The sequence below is a fragment of the Colobus angolensis genome, unplaced genomic scaffold (genome assembly GCF_000951035.1).
Source record: "Colobus angolensis palliatus isolate OR3802 unplaced genomic scaffold, Cang.pa_1.0 Scaffold41, whole genome shotgun sequence".
In the NCBI taxonomy this organism is placed as follows: Eukaryota; Metazoa; Chordata; class Mammalia; order Primates; family Cercopithecidae; genus Colobus; species Colobus angolensis.
The window spans coordinates 8,894,753-8,914,344 of NW_012117488.1; positions in this window are offsets into that span (position 1 = coordinate 8,894,753).

Consider the following 19,592-nt stretch of genomic DNA (forward strand, 5'->3'; position numbering starts at 1 on the left):
TGGAAATGTATTCATTAAACAGAGTACAGAGAATTAATATCCAAGAGTCATTAAGAAAAAGACAAACAATGCAATAAAAAATTGGGCAAAAGAATGAACAGGCATTTCACAGAAGAAGCACTGTGGATTTTTAATCATATGGAAAAAAATGTTCCACCTGGTTAGTAATCAGGGGAATTTAAAATAAAACTGTACCTATATATTTTTTACACATACAAGTTTCCTAATCATTGGAAAAATTAAAAGTTGAACAATTCTGATACAGGCTAGAATATGGGTTAACAGGAATTCTCATCTATCCTTGGGATGTGCATAACTACTCTATTTGGAAACAATTTGTCATCAACTACTAAAGTAGGACATTTATATATTCTCTTGTCAGCAAAAACACTGTCATGTGCTATTGCATGACGACCCTGTGAAGTTTATTCCAAGTGTAAAGGTAATTTAATATCTGGAAATCCATTAATATAAATTGTCATTTAATAGAGCAAAAGGAAAAAAAATCATCTCCAAAGATGCCAAAAACACATTTCATAAAATTTATCATAGTTAACTTTACAGTAGAAAAATCTGGCAAATACCACCTAATACAAGTGATTAAGATTAATATTATCAGTAATAAAACTTACCAACATCATGTACACCCTAATACAATGCATCAAGAATGGCATAGGACCACTGTGGCTTTCTGGTATTTTTCATTCAAATCCTAAACCTTAATCTAATCATGAGAAAACATCACAAAAAGCCTGATTGAGAAACATTCTGTAAAACAGTTGACTTGTTCTCTTTGAAAGTGTCAAGGTTATGAAAGACAAGGAAGGATACAGTGGTGTTCTTTATTCTATATTCTCTATTTCTGTGAAAGTTTAGCATTTTCCACAATAGAAAGTTTTTAAATAGAGTCATTTAATGTTTTTATTTTTTAAAAAAGCTCCAAATTGATGACTTTTATAAGTAGTTGTCAAGAGCATTTTCACATATTATCCAAAAATAATAGATACTGCCTTCAAGGTAAACATGATACTTTAACAATGAGTAGGAAACTTGTACTATGGAAAGTGCATTGAGAAAGTTTGGAAATATTTTCTTTATTATATATTTGTAAATAAAAATGTTCATACCTGAATGCTTTAAAAAATTGAAAGCAGAATTTTTAAGCTCCTTTTAGAAAATATTCCAAAAGAATACTTTTATTATTACTGAATCCTTTGCAAGAAGAACTGGTTTATATCAAACAAGACAGACATTTACAATGAAACTTAAAAATATGTCTAGAATAATTTTTGAGAATAAATGGAGGATAATTTACTAAACGTGTCTTTCTCCCATTTGCATCTGTAGAGTTTTAGAAATATCCTTTCAAGCTATGACAGCCATTTTGAAACAAACTGGATTAGGTCATTGTTTCAGAAAGATTTAAAACAGAATTTTAAAAAATAAGCACATTCATCTTTGCTACTAACAATAAAACATAATTTTAAGAAAAGCCAAAATACTTTGAGTGTGAATAATATACAAGTTATTTTTTAAGTTTATTGAATCCTTTTGAAATTTCCCATCTTGTGTGTGCTTTACAAGATACATAATCTATTAGCACCATAGTGCCTACATATCATTTTTAAACATGGATTTCTGGTTTTGCACATAGGGTGGACAAAATAACCTGAAAAGACTTTTTCTATAGGACATCTGGAAAAGCTACATGTTATGAGACAAATATCCAGTTACATGTACAGCTCTATTCCCCTGGAAACTAAAAAAGTACTTGAAGTTAAAAAAAAGTGAGGCAAGTTCTTAAAAGCAGAGAAGATAGCAGGTGGTCAGGTGTTGGGCCAACTATTTGTATGTTTGGAATAGGTGACTGAATGCCTGTGTAGGGACAGGAATCTAGGCCACCACCTATGAAATTAAGACTTTCTGGAGAACAAACCGAAAAAAATATGACCAGCATTCCAGAAAGATAATAAGGGAACTTGTCTCTCTTAAAACCTGTGTATTAGAAGAAAATAGAAACTTGTCCCTGAGAACTTCTAACCACAGACCACCCAATACTAAGGTCTATGATCTGATGTTGTGTGGACTTTTTACTACCTAGTAATCATGGAATCACCCAAGACAAGAAAGCAACATAAAAAGTTTATCTCAGGCCAGCTACATTTTTTGGAATTCTGGTAGAAGCAAAGGCCAGGCTTTCTAGAGACATGTTGTCCACTTAAGTTTTCAAGATTTTATAGAAAATGTCTCACTGGAGATGTGCATAAAAATCAAAGTCATATATCCCATGAAAAAATATGCAGTCATGACAGAAAGTCAGCAGATATGATAAGCAGAAGGATTTGACTGTCCAAGAAAGTCAGATAATAAAACAAATGAAGAAAAAGTATAAGAAATTATCAAAAACATTAAAGAAACATAAAAATAATAGAAGAAAATTAGTGAAAATCTCAAAGCAGTGAAAATAGAAGATATGTGAAAGAATAGAAGAGAACTTCTAGAAATCAAAAATGTATTGGAATATAATTAATATGTAAAATTGTACATATATGAAAATCAATGCTGAAACATTTTTACTGCAGGGCTGTGTAATCAAAATGTTTAGAGTTCTCTGATTTATAAGATTAAGGCAAGTGATATAAAGCAGTGGAGTAGGCTGGTTGCAAGTTAAAATTAATGAGAAATGGATGGTGCATGACTTGTGTATTGAGGCAGTGTTTACACAGTTCTACCAATTTTGCATGGGGCATGTGTACAACGTGTTATTAACAAATATTCTGATTTCTCAAGAGGATTTGTAAAGTCCAATTTTTATGTAAAATCGAACAAGTTTTAAATATTTAGAATTATTTCGAGTCCTTTTTAAATACCATGTATGCCTAAAGAAACAGCAATAGCTAACATATTGCATTTCATATTTGACAGGTTGGTCAAGGAGAAAGGACTTATAAAAAAAAATGAAAAAGAATGGTTAGGAGTTCAAGAACAATGGAAGCTAAGAGAACAGAGTTTTTCAGGTAGGAGTGAGTGGCAAACGGTGTTCAGTATAGTAAGAGGAGAATAGGATAAAAAATGAATTGATTCAATTCAATTTTAAATGTGTGCTTTGGTGATTTTTAGAAAAAGTTTTAGTGGAGTGTTGATAACTAAAACCATATGTCAGTAAATTTAGGAGTGATTATTAATCAGGAAAATAGAATTGGCACATTTTGTCTACTTTGGTCCCAGAAAAGGGGTCTCCGACTCCAGGCCAGAAGAGGATTATTTGTTAATAATGTGTTTATTTTTCTTTATGAAGGAAGAGACTTTAGCATGCTTATAGTACAAGGGCACAGATCCAGTGGGGAGAGATAGAGAAAGGAGGTAATTTATGAGATAGATCAGATCCAAAGCACTGGCCTTGAGCAGAGGAAGAGTCCCTTGTCTTCTAAGACTGGTAGTATGGTTTGGCTGTGCCCCCACCCAAATCTCAACTGGAATTATATCTCCCAGAATTCCCATGTGTTGTGGGAGGGACCTGGGGGGAGGTCATTGAATCTCTCCCAGAATTCCCATGTGTTGTGGGAGGGACCCAGGGGAAGGTAATTGAATCACGGGGGCAGATCTTTCCTGTGCTATTCTCATGATAGTGAATAAGTCTTATGATATATGATGGGTTTATCAGGCGTTTCCACTTTTGCTTCCTCCTCATTCTCTCTTGCTGCCACTATGTAAGAAGTGCCTTTCACCCTCCACCATGATTATGAGATCTCCCTAGCCATGTGGAATTGTAAGTCAAATCAAACCTCCTTTTCTTCTCAGTTCAGGTATGTCTTTATCAGCAATGTAAAAACAGACTAATACAACAGGGTTTAGGGAATGAGAGAAATATTTGGGGCAATTCCATTTGGACCTTGAGTTCCCTATTTTCTTGAGGAAATAGGAGGCAAAATCAACAGCTGATGAGGAAGTTAGGGATCAGTTTTGAAGAGAGTAATGAATATGAGAAACATTTGCTTCAGTTCTAAAAGCCAAAGAAAAAACTGGAGGAAATGTTTACAGATGCAGATACACATCTGTTGTAAAAGCTAAGATAATTAAACAATTGTGAGGTCTAAAAAAAAAAAATAGTGGAGAGTAGTATAACATAAAAAAGATGATGTAAATTACTCATAATGATAGCAGCAGCAGACAGACAAATTCCTAGGCAGACAGAAGCTGGTCCCAGCTGAAACCCGACCTTCAAACCAAAGACTAAAGCCTGAAAACCGAGCTGCCAGTTCATAATGAGAGTGAGAACTTCCTCGATGTCTTTTAGCCCATCAAATGTTGCTTTTTCCAGGTCCTCCCATGGACCAATCAGCATGCACTCCCCCATTATCAGCTCATAAATACCCAGGACTCAGCCACACGTGGGCTACAGGCTTTCAGGCCTTCTCTCACATAGAGGGATACTCACTTTGGGTTTCCTCTAATTGTTCAGAGCTTTTCTGTCACTCAGTACAATTCTTCCCTGCCTTGTTCATTCTCAGGTGTCCATGTAACCTCATTCTTCTTGGTTGTGGGACAAGAACCCAGAACCCACTGAATGGTGGGTGCAAAAGGAGCTGTAACACTGTAACCCTCCTGCCCTCTGCCAGTGCCAGGCGGCCACCCCACATGGCAGGAAGCAGCAGTTATGGGGCCAGGCCAGGCCAGGAGCCATGGGCCAGAGTGGGGCTGTGAGATTGAATGAGCTGTGACACGTCCCCATTTCCTGAAGCATGTGGTCGGTGGGAATAAATGAGCTGTAACACACTGTAATTCTTCCTGGGAGTCAGACCCTGGGATTCCCTGAACAAAATCTGGGGCTCTGTGGTTGCTGGCATTTCGAAAATGTTGTGTGCCACTGCATCCCCCTCATCAAGACATCAGTGCCCAAGGTGGAAGCTGGTCACAACATGCCTGAACAGGTTGTGAACCTACCACAGAGCTGCAGTGGGTTCACGGGTGTGAGATATGGCAGGTACTGCAAGTTGAGTGCAGTCTGCTGGACTGAATAGGAGGAGCAAGCCCAGAGTGCCCAAGCAAAGTCCTGTCAGAGGTGCTGCAGCCACAGAGGTTTCTGGCTGGCAAAGCTGCACTGAAAGCATAGTCATAGTGCATCTCAGCAACTATTAAAGAGTGTCATCTTTTACATTCATAGTCTGTTACTTTAAAAGATTACCATCAAAAATTATTTAATCTCATTTCATTAAAACACATTTTTTTGCCGGTACTAATAACATATACATAAAGTTGAACCTTGGGCAACACAGGGATTAGGGGAACAACCCCCATACAGTTGAAAATCTACATATGACTTTGGACTCACCCAAAACTTTACTATTAATAGTCTACTGTTGGCCGGGCACAGTAGCTCACCCCTGTAATCCTAGCACTTTGAGAGGCTGCTTCACGCGGATCACTTGAGGTCAGGAGTTCTGAACCAGCCTGGCCAACATGGTGAAACCCCGTCTCTACTAAAAATACAAAATACATTAGCTGCGTGTGGTGCACACACCTGTAATCCCAGCTACTTGGGAGACTGAGGCAGGAGAATCACTTGAATCCAGGAGGCAGAGGTTGCAGTGAGCCAAGATCGTGCCACTGCACTCCAGCCTAGGCAAAAGGCAAGACTCCTTCTCAAAAAAAAAAAAAGAAAGAAAGAAAGAAAAAAGGAAAATAAAAAGGCCTACTCTTTGCTGGAAGCCTTACTGATAACATAAACAGCTGATTCACACGTATTTTGTATGTTATATGTATTATATACTATACTTTTACAATAAAGCAACCTAGAAGAAATGTTAAGAAAATCATAAAGAAGAAAAATATTTTCTTCATTAAATGGAAGTTGATCATCAAAGTAGTCTTCCTCCTTGTCTTCATGTTGAGTAGGCTGAGGAAGAACAAGAGGAGTTGATTTTGCTGTATCGGGGGTGACAGAGGTGGAAGAGTTGAAGGAGGTGGAAGGGGAAGCAGGAGAGGCAGGGATGATCTGTGATACTTTACAGAAATACATGGTAATTTCTGTCTGACTTTTTAATTTTTTTAATATCTCTGAAAATGTTTCTACATTGATACAAATGTTTCTTCCATCATTTGCTTTAGTTTCTAAAAGGGGCCTATGCCCTAAAAGAAGTCAAAAGCAGTCCTGAATAATCAGAACTCCTCTGCAGATTGTCTAATGTCAATTTGCTTTCTGGCACTGCTTCTTCTATGTTTTCTTCCTCATTGTCTGGCACTGATTAGAAGCACTCATCTACATCAAGTCATCTTCTGTTAATTTCTCTGCTGTGGTGTCTAATAGCTTTTTAATTTCTCCAGGATCCAACTCTTAAAACTCCTCATCCTTCCCCACCCCACCTTTTTTTTTTGCCATATCCACCAAGTCTTTCAATATTTCCTTGATCAGCTCTTTCATAAATTCTCTGAAGACATGCATAACATCTGGACACAGCTTTCTCCAGCATGAACTTATTGTTTCAGGCTTGATGGCTTTCACGCTTTTTCTATAACAATGATGACATTTTCAAAAGTGTAATTCTTCCAGAGTTTCATGACGTTTTTTCTATCAGGTTGTCTACTAAAGCATTGACAATATTTTCCATAGAGTACAATGTGTAATGAACCTTAAATGTCCTTATGACCCCCTGACCTAGAGGCTGAATTAGAGCCCTTGTGTTGTGGGGCAAGTAGACCACTTTGACACTTTCAGTGTTAACTCATGGAGTTCTGGGTACCCAGTGGGCATTGTCCAATATCGAAAAAACTTTAAAAGGGAGTCCCTTATTAACAAGGTGCTTTCTGACTTCAGGAACAAAGCACCAGTGGAGCCAATCCAGGTAAAGGGTTCTTGTTGTCCAGACCTTGTTGTACAAACAAAAGGTGGCAGTTGGTGTTTATCTTTTTCCTTTTAAGTTCATGGGTTGGAAGCTGTTTAGATAAGGGCAAATCCAACTGTATTTGACAAAACAGCAGAGTCAACCTGTCCCTACTTGCCTTAAATCCTGGCTCTTACTTCTCGTCTTGTCTTGTCTTGTCCTGTCCTGTCTTTTTAAGATGGAGTCTTGTGCTGTCACCCAGGCTGGAGTGCAGTGACACAATCACAGCTCACTGCAAGCTCCATCTCCTGGGTTCACACCATTCTCCTGCCTCAGCCTCCCTCCCCGAGTAGCTGAGACTACAGGCGCCTGCCACCATGCTTGACTAATTTTTTTTTTTTTTCTATTTTTAGTAGAGACAGGGTTTCACTGTGTTGGCCAGAATGGTCTTGATCTCCTGACCTCGTGATCCACCTGCATCGGCCTCCCAAAGTGCTGGGATTATGGGCGTGAGTCACCACACCTGGCCGCTTCTTGTCTTTTCTAAAAAATGTCCTTTGTTACTTTTTTTTTTTCCCCCACAGAATAGGGTACTTTTGTCTACATTAAAAACCAGTTCAGGAAGACAGCCTTTCTCCTCATTGACTTTCTTAATGGCATCTGGGAACTCATCTACTGCCCCCTGGTTGGCAGAACCTGCTTCTTGACTTTTGCTTAATCAAACCTCTTTCTGCAATTATCAAACCATCCTTTGCTGGCATTACATTCTTCAGCTTCAGATCCTTTACCTTCTTTTTGCTTTAAGTTGTCATATTATGACTTCACTTTTTCTCAAATCATATTACAGTCTATAGATATGCATCTCTTATAGCGACCCAGTACCCACATAAAAGCTTCTTTTGCAGTACTAGATAAAAAAAAATTGTACAAAATGTGCAAGGTTTTCCCACCTGCTGGCATAGCTGCAGCAACATTCTTTTATGATTGTCCTTAGGCAGGATTCATTTATCTTCAAATGATGAGCAACAGCAGCTGTAGACTTCAATCTTTGGTACATATCAAGCAATTCAACTTTTTCTTGTAATGTCATGACTTTTCTCCACGATTTTATTCAAAGTTTATGGTATTGCACTAAACGCAATGTAAAATATGTGAGAACTGCTAGAGATCATTTTTTACTGTGATAATTATTTGGACAGTGAACTGCTCAAGCAGAGATGATTTAGTGTCATATGGTGTTTTGGGCAAATACTCACAACACTTGAGCTCACTGCAATAGCAACTAGAGGAGGCTATGAAATTATTACAGTAGTATAGTATGTACTGAAGTTAATTTTATGTGACTATGATTTAATACTGCATTTTTACATTTGCTTATATTTCTCCTGCCTGTGTTTAGTAGCATGTACAGTCTGTGTTTATGTCCTTAAGTTTTGATACATTTTAACTCTTAATAATAGATTTTTGTATATTTTATGGTAAATGATAAAATAGACTAGTTTCTACATATGTTTTATTAATCAATGGCATGCTTAACTTTTTCTTAATTTTTTGATATTTCTATTCTTCTGCAAGTTTTTTCAAATTGTTACAAATCTCCAAAAATTTTTCCAATATATCTAGTGAAAAAAGTCTGCACATAAGTAGACCCACATAGTTCAAACCTTTGTTTTTCAAAGGTAAACTGTACTATTAAAAATGACACAAATAGCATCACAATATACATACTCCAATATCTCCAGAACTTTACATAGAGAAAAATTGATATCCATTACATTCTATTTAATGTTGACATGGAATACCATTAAATGGATACGTCATAGTGATCATATACCCAATTATTTATTGATGGCCATTTAAGTTGTTTTCATTGTTCTTTACAGTCAAACAAACTGGCAAAGTCTCTCACTCTTGTTTTAATTATGTATATACATTCGAAGGATAAATTTTCCAACTGAAATTTAGCATCAAACAGTATTTCTATGTAAAATTTTGATTTTGGTACTAACTTATCCTCTACAAATATGCACTAATCTACATTCACATCTACAATGTTTGTGAATTTGTTACTGAGTTTCCTCATAAAGACTGGGCAATATATAAGGTTAAATTGTTTCCCCAGCAGGAGAGAAGAAAATAGTAACTTTTTTATTTCTTTTATAATGAGTAGGAAAGATGATGAATTGAAAGAGGCAGAAAATTAAAAAAGAAGTTACACTGAAGCAAGTGGAATAAGTCTGAGAATAGAAGTAGTTCAGAGTGCTATGAAATTCAAAGATAAGATATATAACTAAAGCATGATGATATAAGAAAGACTTACTGTAAGAACTGATGACTAAGCTGAAACCCAAATGATTATATGATTTAACAAGATAAAAGTTAGACACTTTTTTTTTTTTTTTCTTTTCCAGCCAGAGGACAAAGATCCTGCAAAATCCTATTGGTAAGAGAAAGTATGTTTCAGCAAGGCCAGACTTGGATACTGATCCAACGAATTTTTACTGAGTGTCAACTCTCTACTAGGCACTGTGTTGGAATTAGGGATATTGTGGTGAGTAAGACAGGCATGGTATTTCTCTTCACGGAATTTAGGAGAAATGTAAGTAAACAATAATAATCATGCATCTTAACTTCGTAGTTTATTTTCTGAACTGCAGTGACCATCTTTTTTACTCCACTTTAGCCACTCAAACTCTTGACCATACCCTTAGGTTCCCAAGTTGTTCCCTGTCAGAAATTTTAAATGTTATTCTCCAGTTTGTTGACATTCATTTATTTTTCTTATTCCATCATGCTCTCTCGTATTCTCTTAAATCTGTGGAGACATTCAGCCTATAGATTGCCTTATTCCCTCCCAGTTTTGCTTGGTCTTGGCCTCTCCTACTTCTCTATCCGTCTTAGACTACATGGTTTATCATTTCAGTCACTCAATAACCATGCGTGTTCATCCTTAAACCTAATTATCTAGAAAAGACCTGATTCCTAACTCATCCAAAACTATACCGTCTCTATGCAGGATCTTGAGTGCTGCAAGAAGAGTTCTCAAAACCCTAAAGATTTTTGTTAGATCAAATTCATGTCCTTCAACCTTAGCTGGAGTTATGGTACAATGCATCAAATATAGTGTAGTGATACTGTATTTCAAAATTTATTGATGTTCTTTCTTTCTGAGAATTTCTTTGTGATGACAGTCTTCCTAATGAGCAGACACCTACAAATGGTGATAAGTAGGTTGTAAAGAGAAAAAAAAGAACCAATATTTAGCCTTTTAACCTAAAATTAGGCTCTTGAAGCTCATTTCAGAAATAAATAGATAGTTCTGAAAATGAAGACAAGTTTTGTATAATAAAAGCAGGGCTTTCAAATAAGAGGACAACCACCAAAGCCATTTTGCAAATGGAAAACCATAATTCAGTAAGAGCCTGTCATGTTACCAAAACTTATTAGCAGAATAAGAAGAAAACCTATAAAGAATTTGGTTATGCAAACACAAGCAAGCACAGGATGAAGATTGCTGTGCCTTGCTGAGGGCCTATGGCAGGAGCCTGTGGCTCTCTGGCAAAGGCACCATATGAGCTGCCAGATGCATTTCACCTCTGTAGTGTCTCACAGGTAAGAGTGTTCAAGGCTTTCTCATCTCATCTAAATACCATATAAATTGACCCTCTACTCAAACTCCAGCAACTTCCAACACTCCTAATGCCTTAAGCATCAAGAATCAGTCAGAGGAATTTTACATGACCAGAGAAGACAGTACTGGTTTGGAAGGAAATGTCCTCAGCACTTTTCTTTGTTTGGATCAAAAGGAAACAGCTCCAGATTTTCTCTGGGATTCAGGAAAATAGGAAAATCTAGGCCTTCATTACTCTATCACAAGGCCTGGCACATCATAAGCACTGAAGAAATATCTGTTGAATAAATGCATGTGTAAATGAACACAGGAAAGCATGATGAAGGTCTAATTCCAGAAAGTGATATTGGGGAGCAGACAGATGATCAGGAGATAAATGGGATGAGGAGAGGTAGAGGGCTATAGCTGGAGAGCATGATGTTGAAGGAGGAAGGTTTTTACATAGGGTGCAGGAGAAGCTGCTCTAAAAATCACTAGGTTCCAGGTGCAATGCTTAGTGGAGCAGTTATTGGCACAGAATGAATATACGTAACAAATGCCTTGAGGGGTATCAATGGATGCATCTACCAGACCAACAGTAAAGAGTACAGAGAGGATAATGATGAAAGGAAAAAATGTGAATAGACTTTCAATAAACTTTCATTCAAAACTTACATTGGACACCTAATACACTCTAGGCATCGAGTTAGTCTCTGGGTGATGGCAACAAGCCAAACAGGTGTTTTTCCTGTCTTTTTGTGACTTACCATCTATTGAGGACAATTGATATTAAACAAATAAATTTGATTTATGTTTATAAACAATATAAATTGTGAAAACTTCTGTTAAGTGAAGGAACAAATTTCATTTGAAAGAATTTTAAGGAGGTTGAGGAAGTCTTGTCAAGGAAAGGGACCAATGAGCTCAGGTTGAAAGAAGGAAAGGGAATTAGCCAGGCACAGAGAGCTCAGTTGTAATCTTTTAATTATCTGGACCAAGATCACACAGATAATGTGTTGGCAATTAGAACACAATCTGAGGAACTTGTATCAGCCAAACTATATATACATATGTGTATATGTTTACACATACAGATATAAACGCACACATATATAATATACACACTCATGCACACATACACACATATGTATGCATACATGCATGCAAATGTGTATGTGCACATATATCCTCATATACACATATAGACATGAATTTATTAAGGAGACTTTGACTTACACAATTGTGGTAGTTGGTTTAACAGTCTGTGAGAAGATGTTGCCTTCTATCTGTGTAAAACAGTTCGTTTGGAAGAGAAGATTGATGTGAAATAAGTAACAGCAAAGACAAACTGCAACCCACAAAAGTGAGATAGACTCCATGATTTCAGAACATAAACCTTGTTCCTCTAAGTTTCTCTAAGCCTCCACCTTAGATGATATCAGTGACCACCGAAAGAGTTGGCCCACTTCCTCACAGAGATAAACACACACCTGCGCTAGGATTAGAGAAACTAATGGATGGTCAGGTGAGAGCTGGAGAATCTGCAGGCATAGCTGTTGTCCTGCATCAACAGGGTAAGTAAGCCAGGAGGCTTGGGAGAATGTGCTTTGGGTTGCAACACAGTTTCATGTCCTGTCCAATCTTCGAAATGTACAACGAATATGGCTGCTGCTTCACATTCCTTTTCCAAATCCCACACATACCCACAGATACACAGGGAAAGTAATTCTGAAAAATATAGTTCCAGCTTAGTTTAAGTTGACACAATGCAATTCCATCACAGTACTGATTCTTAATTTTTTTTTTTAAAGAAATCATTTCTTAGGTGTTTAAGGGTAGAAGAGAAAATTGAATGGCTTTTAATGTTAGAAAGTGATGGTAAGAAGATGAGACTTGGCCACATGCCCTGGTGTTGTAATGAGAGCAGGCTCAGGTATAAGGCCAGAGTGAAAATATTACAGCGTAAGGAATAGACTGGAATGGACAGCCCTGTGATCCAGGTCTCTTATTGGGATAGGGTATTCAGCCAATATAGTTGTGACCAGGTTGTCCTCTACAGGAAATGGGGGAAGAAGGGAAATAAAGACAACTATAATCACATCAGCTTAATAGAGTATTCATCTGGGGAATGCTACAAAGAAATAAAAGTTTATGCAACCAGATAATGTTTCCCATAACCAAGCCAAAAAAGTGCATTCCTTCTGGAAGCTATCTCCAAACTAACCCCACTTGGCTTCTTTTAGTTTCAGTCATTTAAACTTCTTCCTGTCCACTTCCCTGAATACTGAACACTTACGTAAACGTCTCTTTACGGCTTCCATCTGGCAGATGTTTCTGTCACTCGAGTTTCTGATTTTATTGGTCTACCTTGTCTCCTTCATGGGGCCGTAAGCTCCTCAAGAGCAGCACTGGCCTCTTGCTCTTCATATGTGAGTCATTTAGTAAATGCTGTTGACGAGATGGGGACAGATTAAAGGACTGTCCTGTTTTGAGGAACTGCGGGTCCAGCCTGAGCAATCTGAAAAGCTCTTGCTTATAAACAGCAGAAATAATGTCATAAAAGGTAAATCTTTTAATAAAAGGTAGACCATTTAAATAACAGGTATTTCAGGAGTTGTTACACTGGAAAAGTCCACCATTTCCATTTGATAAATCCTTTATATCCAAACTGGGCTTTGTCTGTTTATTTTTATTTATCGTTATTATCATATTATGTACCTTAAAAGTTGCCCCATTACTGCACCCCAAAGTTTCTGAAAACTTGGGGAGAAGAAAACTCTGCCCTATATACTTTGCCTAAGGTAGGACTGAGTCTAGCTTCTGGTTTATTACTAGATTTTAAAATCACTGCCATTTCTTTGTAATGTCTTTCCTCCTTCTTCCCCAACAGAAGTCATTTCATCTTTCTCATAGAACATTACATATGTGCATGGGTATTGAACTTATTGCCCTCTATTCTGCATAAGAGATACATGAACATATTTTTTCTACATGGTGAACAGGGCCACCATGGCTGGGTTCCTGCTTCTTGAATAAAGGGATATAATAAAGCACCCATAATCACAGGTTATATATACTTTATCACCGTGTATAAAGTCATGCCTTGTACTAAGTGCACTGCTGATGAGCCTTTCTTCCTTCTCTTTTCTTTTTCACTCTCTTTTTCTTTTTCTGACTTAATAATAAGAATGAGGATAACAAGGTGAACTGGATCCTAGGAAAACAAAAGTCCTCCAGCAGACCTAACTGATAATAAATTATGTAGCTCCCAATACCTGGGGAGCCTGGGATAGGTGAGAGATGTGTGCTATTACTGGCCTCAGTTATATTTCATTTCATTGTTTAGTAGGTGTATAACGTTGAACATGTTAAATTAGCTCTCTGTTTTATTTTTGCTTTAAAATAGAGACATTATTACCATTCTCATACTGATGTTATAATGGGTACATAAATTATCATTTGAAATACCTAGAACTTCACAAAGCATTTAGGGGCTCAAAATTTATCAATGTTACTTCCATATGTGGTGCCTCTTTTTCTTTTCTATTCCCAGACAAGTGCTAATTATTTCTAAGGGCCCAGATCAAATCCCATTTTCTGCTGAAAATTATCCTCATATACACTCATGATTTTTCTTTCTAATTTGCTTGTAGTGTTTCCTAATGTATTTTAACTTTTTGAAGAAAATCTCTTTTTAATGTCAAAGGGCTTTTTTTTTTTTCCCATATGATAGCTGTTCCAAGAATCCATTAATTGAGGTTATGCTTGTGGGCAAAAGAGTCCTACCATTGTTGGTTCCTATCATCATTAGTTATAACCTCATTGTACATAAAGGACAAAGCTCTTTCTATATGTATCCAATTGTGTATTTGGTCTATAGGCATGCCTAGAGCAATGAGGATGTATTGACTCTGTGAAAAACTGAGCAGTCACCAACCAGTTGCATCTCCCCCACTTCTATCTTCCTACCACTCCTCACTCTTCTGCCCACTCGAACTCATTCATGCTAATATTGGGCCCAGAGTTTGCTAGTAACTGGACTATATTTCCAACAGTTTATACATACACACTGTATCTACACATGTTCTAATAATATTTAAAGAACATCTGATATAAATTTTATGGTAGTAGTGAATTTATATCATTTATGTCTTCATCTATTCACTATCAACTACATGCTGTAGTGCTGTTCAATAAGTATTTAATCTATGAATGAATCTCTAATATGCATTTTCCTAAATACAGAAAATACACAATTTTATTAGTGATTCTTACTGATGTCAAGAAGGTTGCATTCTAGTTTAGATGAGATGAGTCGGGAGCTTGGTGAGATATGCTCATTTATATCCTTCAAAAAGCAAATGCCAAAATGGGATTAATTGTGTAAGGATTTTATTAGGGGAAATGTCTATGAGGCAAAATGGGGAAGCAGCCTCAAAAGGCTGGGAGAACAATCAGACTGGGATGTAGTTTTAACCTTAATGAAGTAACAAGAAAAGGAATGTTGGGTGGAGGCATCTTGTCAGATATATAAGGAAGGTTCAACAAGGCCATCAGGTTCTCCCCAAGCCAGTCAGAGGAAAATGGAGTCCCCGGTCTCCTGTCCCCGCCACATGCAGCCACTGGCTGTTGGTAGCCTGAAGGAAGCATGATCTCAGAGAAAATGGCACAGTAGATTTCTGAATGCAGCCTCTGGGTCCCACCTGCAATGTGTAGTCTCATGCATATCACACCTGTTTCATAGAATAACACACTCAATAAAATAAATATAATTCATGTACCATCAGGTGATTTACAAACATGTTTTATACCTGCCACTGTGTATAGAATGGAAGTAATAATTTTTTTTGTTTGTGTGTGTAACCCTCTTTCCAAACATACATTTTCATTTCACTTTGACTCAACATAACTCACCTTATGCATATAATAGATTTTTGTTGTTGTTTTTGTACCCGCTTTCCAAACACACTTTTCAATTTTACTTTTGATTCAATACAACTAACCCCAACCATAATTAATGAGTGCCAGACTAGTCTGTTGATACTTTTAGCAACTAACTTTCCTCTGAGTCTTAGTTTATCCATGTGGAAAGTTAAGGATAAGTCTGGCTGATTTTGAACATCCTCTCTCACTTTTAATGAAGTAAGGAGACTAACATTCCCTAAGTGCCTACTATGTGTCAGGCTTTGTGCCATGAAGTTTCACATGCATTATTCCATTTAATTCTTACAAAACTCACTCTAGTAGATGTTGCCAATGTTGTCATCTTCATGTGGACACACAGGAATTCAAACAAGCTTGCTTAAGGCCATGTAGCTAGTGGTGGATCTGTTATTCAAAGCAAATCTGAATGAGTTCTCATGTTTTCTGAGTTAAAAAGAGACCAAAGTAATAATGAAAAGAATCAAGCTCCAGATTTCACCCAGTAATCAAGAAGCAGTTCTCAAATTCTATACCACGTGAGAACATCCAGGGTGCTTGTGAAAAAATATATATTAATGAAACTATGGCACTCTCACATTTGTTGACTTGACTTTCAAATCTGTGTTTGAAGAACTACCGAAGGTGATGCTGACATAGGTGGTCGGATGGATGATGCCTTAGAAAATACTGGCACAGAATGCATTGTTGCTAAGTAAAGAAAAAACAGAAGAAAGTCAGTGCTTCAGGCTGGCCAAGAACACAACTGATGAAGAGTAGGAAGACACTACAAGGCTGCACTACCTACTTTACCCCTCTCTACATGTATGCATTTCCAACTGCCCCCACCCCCCCGCCCCACCCCAAATTGCTTCTGGATATCTATCCTGGGGAAACAGAAACTGATTTATGCTAAAAAATGTACACAGAAATTTTTTATTGTAATTGTAATATAATGGGTTGAACTCATTTTTATCTCGTCACAATGCTAGATAGTATGGTAATTCAATTTAACATTCTATTTCATATCTAGAAGAAATACTGGAAGGAAGAAAATTTAATTTATTAAGGATGGATGGATACTCATGAGTGGTGGTAATATGGGACTTTTATTTTCTTATTTGCAATTTCCTATGATTTCCAAATTCCCAATAATGTACACATGTTACCTTTGTATTTTTTAAAAAAGCTATTTAAGACATTTCTAATCTTAAATTTGACAATTTCTCTAAGTATTTGAAATGCACAATCTAAAAACATCTATTATACCTGATTGAAAGTTTAACTGTCACACATGTATTCAGACAAAAGAATTATTTGAATCTGTGGAGATAATAAAACAGTGACATTGAATTTTACATGTTTCTGAAAATAAATTTATTTTTCTTCTACAATATGCTCTGATTTAATGAATATTTAAGTATGTATAATGAATACAACTAATTACAGTAGTTTTCCTATAAGGTTATTAAATACTAACCAGAGTGTCTTCGGAGAGTTCCCAATACCCACTTCTACATCAAATACCTTTTTTCTATCATTGTTTCCAAAGAGCCTGGACTGTTTTTGAGATCTGGTAAAGAATTTTCTCAGTGGAGAAAAAAATGGCAGATTTCATTATTTTGATGTTTCCTTTTTAATTTGCATTCTTAAAGAAATGTTACTTCATTCCAATTCATGAGTTTACTCGTTTGCATTAAGTTGGATGTGTCTAGAATTTCATGACAGTGCATTTAAACTATTCAGTCACATCTACCTCTTCTGGGAAATTTTGACATCTTTCTGTAGTGTGCTTGTAAATTTTTTGTGGTTTTCCTTTTCAAATTCAGTAGTAGATCATCAAGCCTTTGAGTATGGTTACTCTGGCAGTTGTCAAAGCAAAAAGCCATATAGTTTCCAAATATAACTGATGTTCTTCCAGGGTAGTGAAAGCTTCTACTTAATGAAGAGTAGTAAATTAATCAAATTATTTTTCTGTATCCCAGAGGAGTAAATTACTACAATTAAATTGTTCATATAGATTAAGCTTAAACAGCAACAGCTATTATATTCAGAAATATATTAAGAAAACTATTTGAAAATCTTAAATCCTAGCAATATAATTGAGAAGCATCTTCCCAGGAGAAAACACATGAACACTAAATGAGATTACAGTATTTCTAAATAATGGAGTTTCTAAAAATTATTTCTCCAACTTGAATATTTTTTAAATGAATAGCAATACCCTGAAATTGAGAGACTTTTAGAAGTTTCTGATCTGATATATGCATGAGTATCATCCTTCATTATTTAATATTTATTAAGTATGTACACTGTTAGCCCTCTATCAATTATACATATAATATAACCATACTGTAATACCTGAGAGTTAGTGAAAATAACCTATACATCATATAAATACTAAGTGGTAATATTGTACAGCTTTTAAGTAACCATGTCACCTTTATTTCCCCCGTCTGCTTTTGTTTTGCTTTATTTTCCAGTAAAAAGAGAGCTTTCCCTCCTTGAATAAAATAGGCTTGGGCCCATCTACAACATTTATCTTTTATGAAGCATGTGTATATGGACAAATTCTTAACTGAATTGAGTCTCAATTTCTTGATCTACAGAGGAAGATAATAATGTATACATTTTTACTGAGTTTGAGAGGGTTAAATGTGAAATTAGGTAAAGAACACATGCAAAATGCATATGCACAAGAATTTTTAGTGTATCATTTTTTGAATTAGTAGAGATTATATGCAACTCACATGTCAATCAGTAGGAAATTAGTAAAATAAATACAATAAATATTATGCATCCATAAAAAGGAAAGAATACATTATTTGTGCATTGATATAAAATCTTCAATAAAGAATATTATGTGAAAATTATCTGTTAGAAGAGTGTGTATAGTATGCTAAAAGGGATCATTTATGCAAGAGTTTTACCCTTAGTCTATTTTTCGTACCTAAAACTTGTATTACGTTAAAAGTTACTCATTTCTCTAAGGCCTTCTTAATAGATTTTAAAGTTTGGAAACGATTATCACAAGTGCATGTTGCATTGCAATATTTATTTACCATAAATACTGCTTATGCTTTTTCAAAATCATTGCAGTTTGATATCTGTATATTGTTCTGCAAGTATATATCTAGGGACTTATCAAAATTAAAATTATCATATAATTGAAAATTTGGGAATGTGTAAAATATAATTCCACATAAGTGTTTATTCAAAGACTTCTACAAATCAAATTGTTTACTTGACATAGTGAAGCCATTCTTACCTGTTATGTAAATGCATGCTTTCATTGAAAGCATGTGTTACGAAGCATGGCTATTTCTGAGGTACTAGTGGGAATTATTTATGCAGATCAATTGTGCACACTAGGTAAGGACATATCCTCAAACTATTTAAATTAATTCGTTAATTAGGACAACCTAGATACATCTCTGATTTTCCAGATACAAACCTAGGCTAGATATGCATTCAATTTTAGGGGATCATTTTATGACAAGGAAAGAGTGTGAGCAGGGAAAGACAGACTAAAGACATCAGGAATTGCTCCTAATTTGGGGGTAGGGAGGTATACGAAGGGTGTTTATCAAAAGTAGCATAATATTTTACATTAAATTATTAACCAAAACTTGCCAAATTTCAGGCATATATTTACTTCTTTTTTCTTTGAAAATTTAAATAATCATATTTTAAATAAAACTAAAATTTTCAACTCCTGTGCCATATTAAATACAAGAGGAAATCGTTTTTCCTAAGTATTGTTTTTCCCTTTTTCCCATATATAGGCTTTTCAGAAAGCTCAGTGTATTAGACTTCTTTTGGAAAATATTTTAGAAATATTCTAAATATTTTCAAGATCAAGAAGCATTTTTACTAAGCGAAATTATTTCTACCATTGTTTTCAGATAGAAATGCTTCACTTTAAGAGTAAGAATGTACTAGACATGAAATGTCAAAGATACAAAAGACATAATTCACAATATAACTTATTTAAGACACAATAGGGCTTAGTGTCATACAAGTATGTGCACCATAAGATGACTTTAAAAACTGAATGCTGCAGTACATTTAAAATAAATTTATTGTGAAAATTTTGCTTTACATACTTGACTTTATTGAATACATAATTCAGTAAACATGCTATTTAGTTTAAGAAGAAAAATTTGTGACCAAAAAATTAATGAACTATCTATATTAATATTATATATATGCACACATTTGTAAACATACAGGAAAACTTG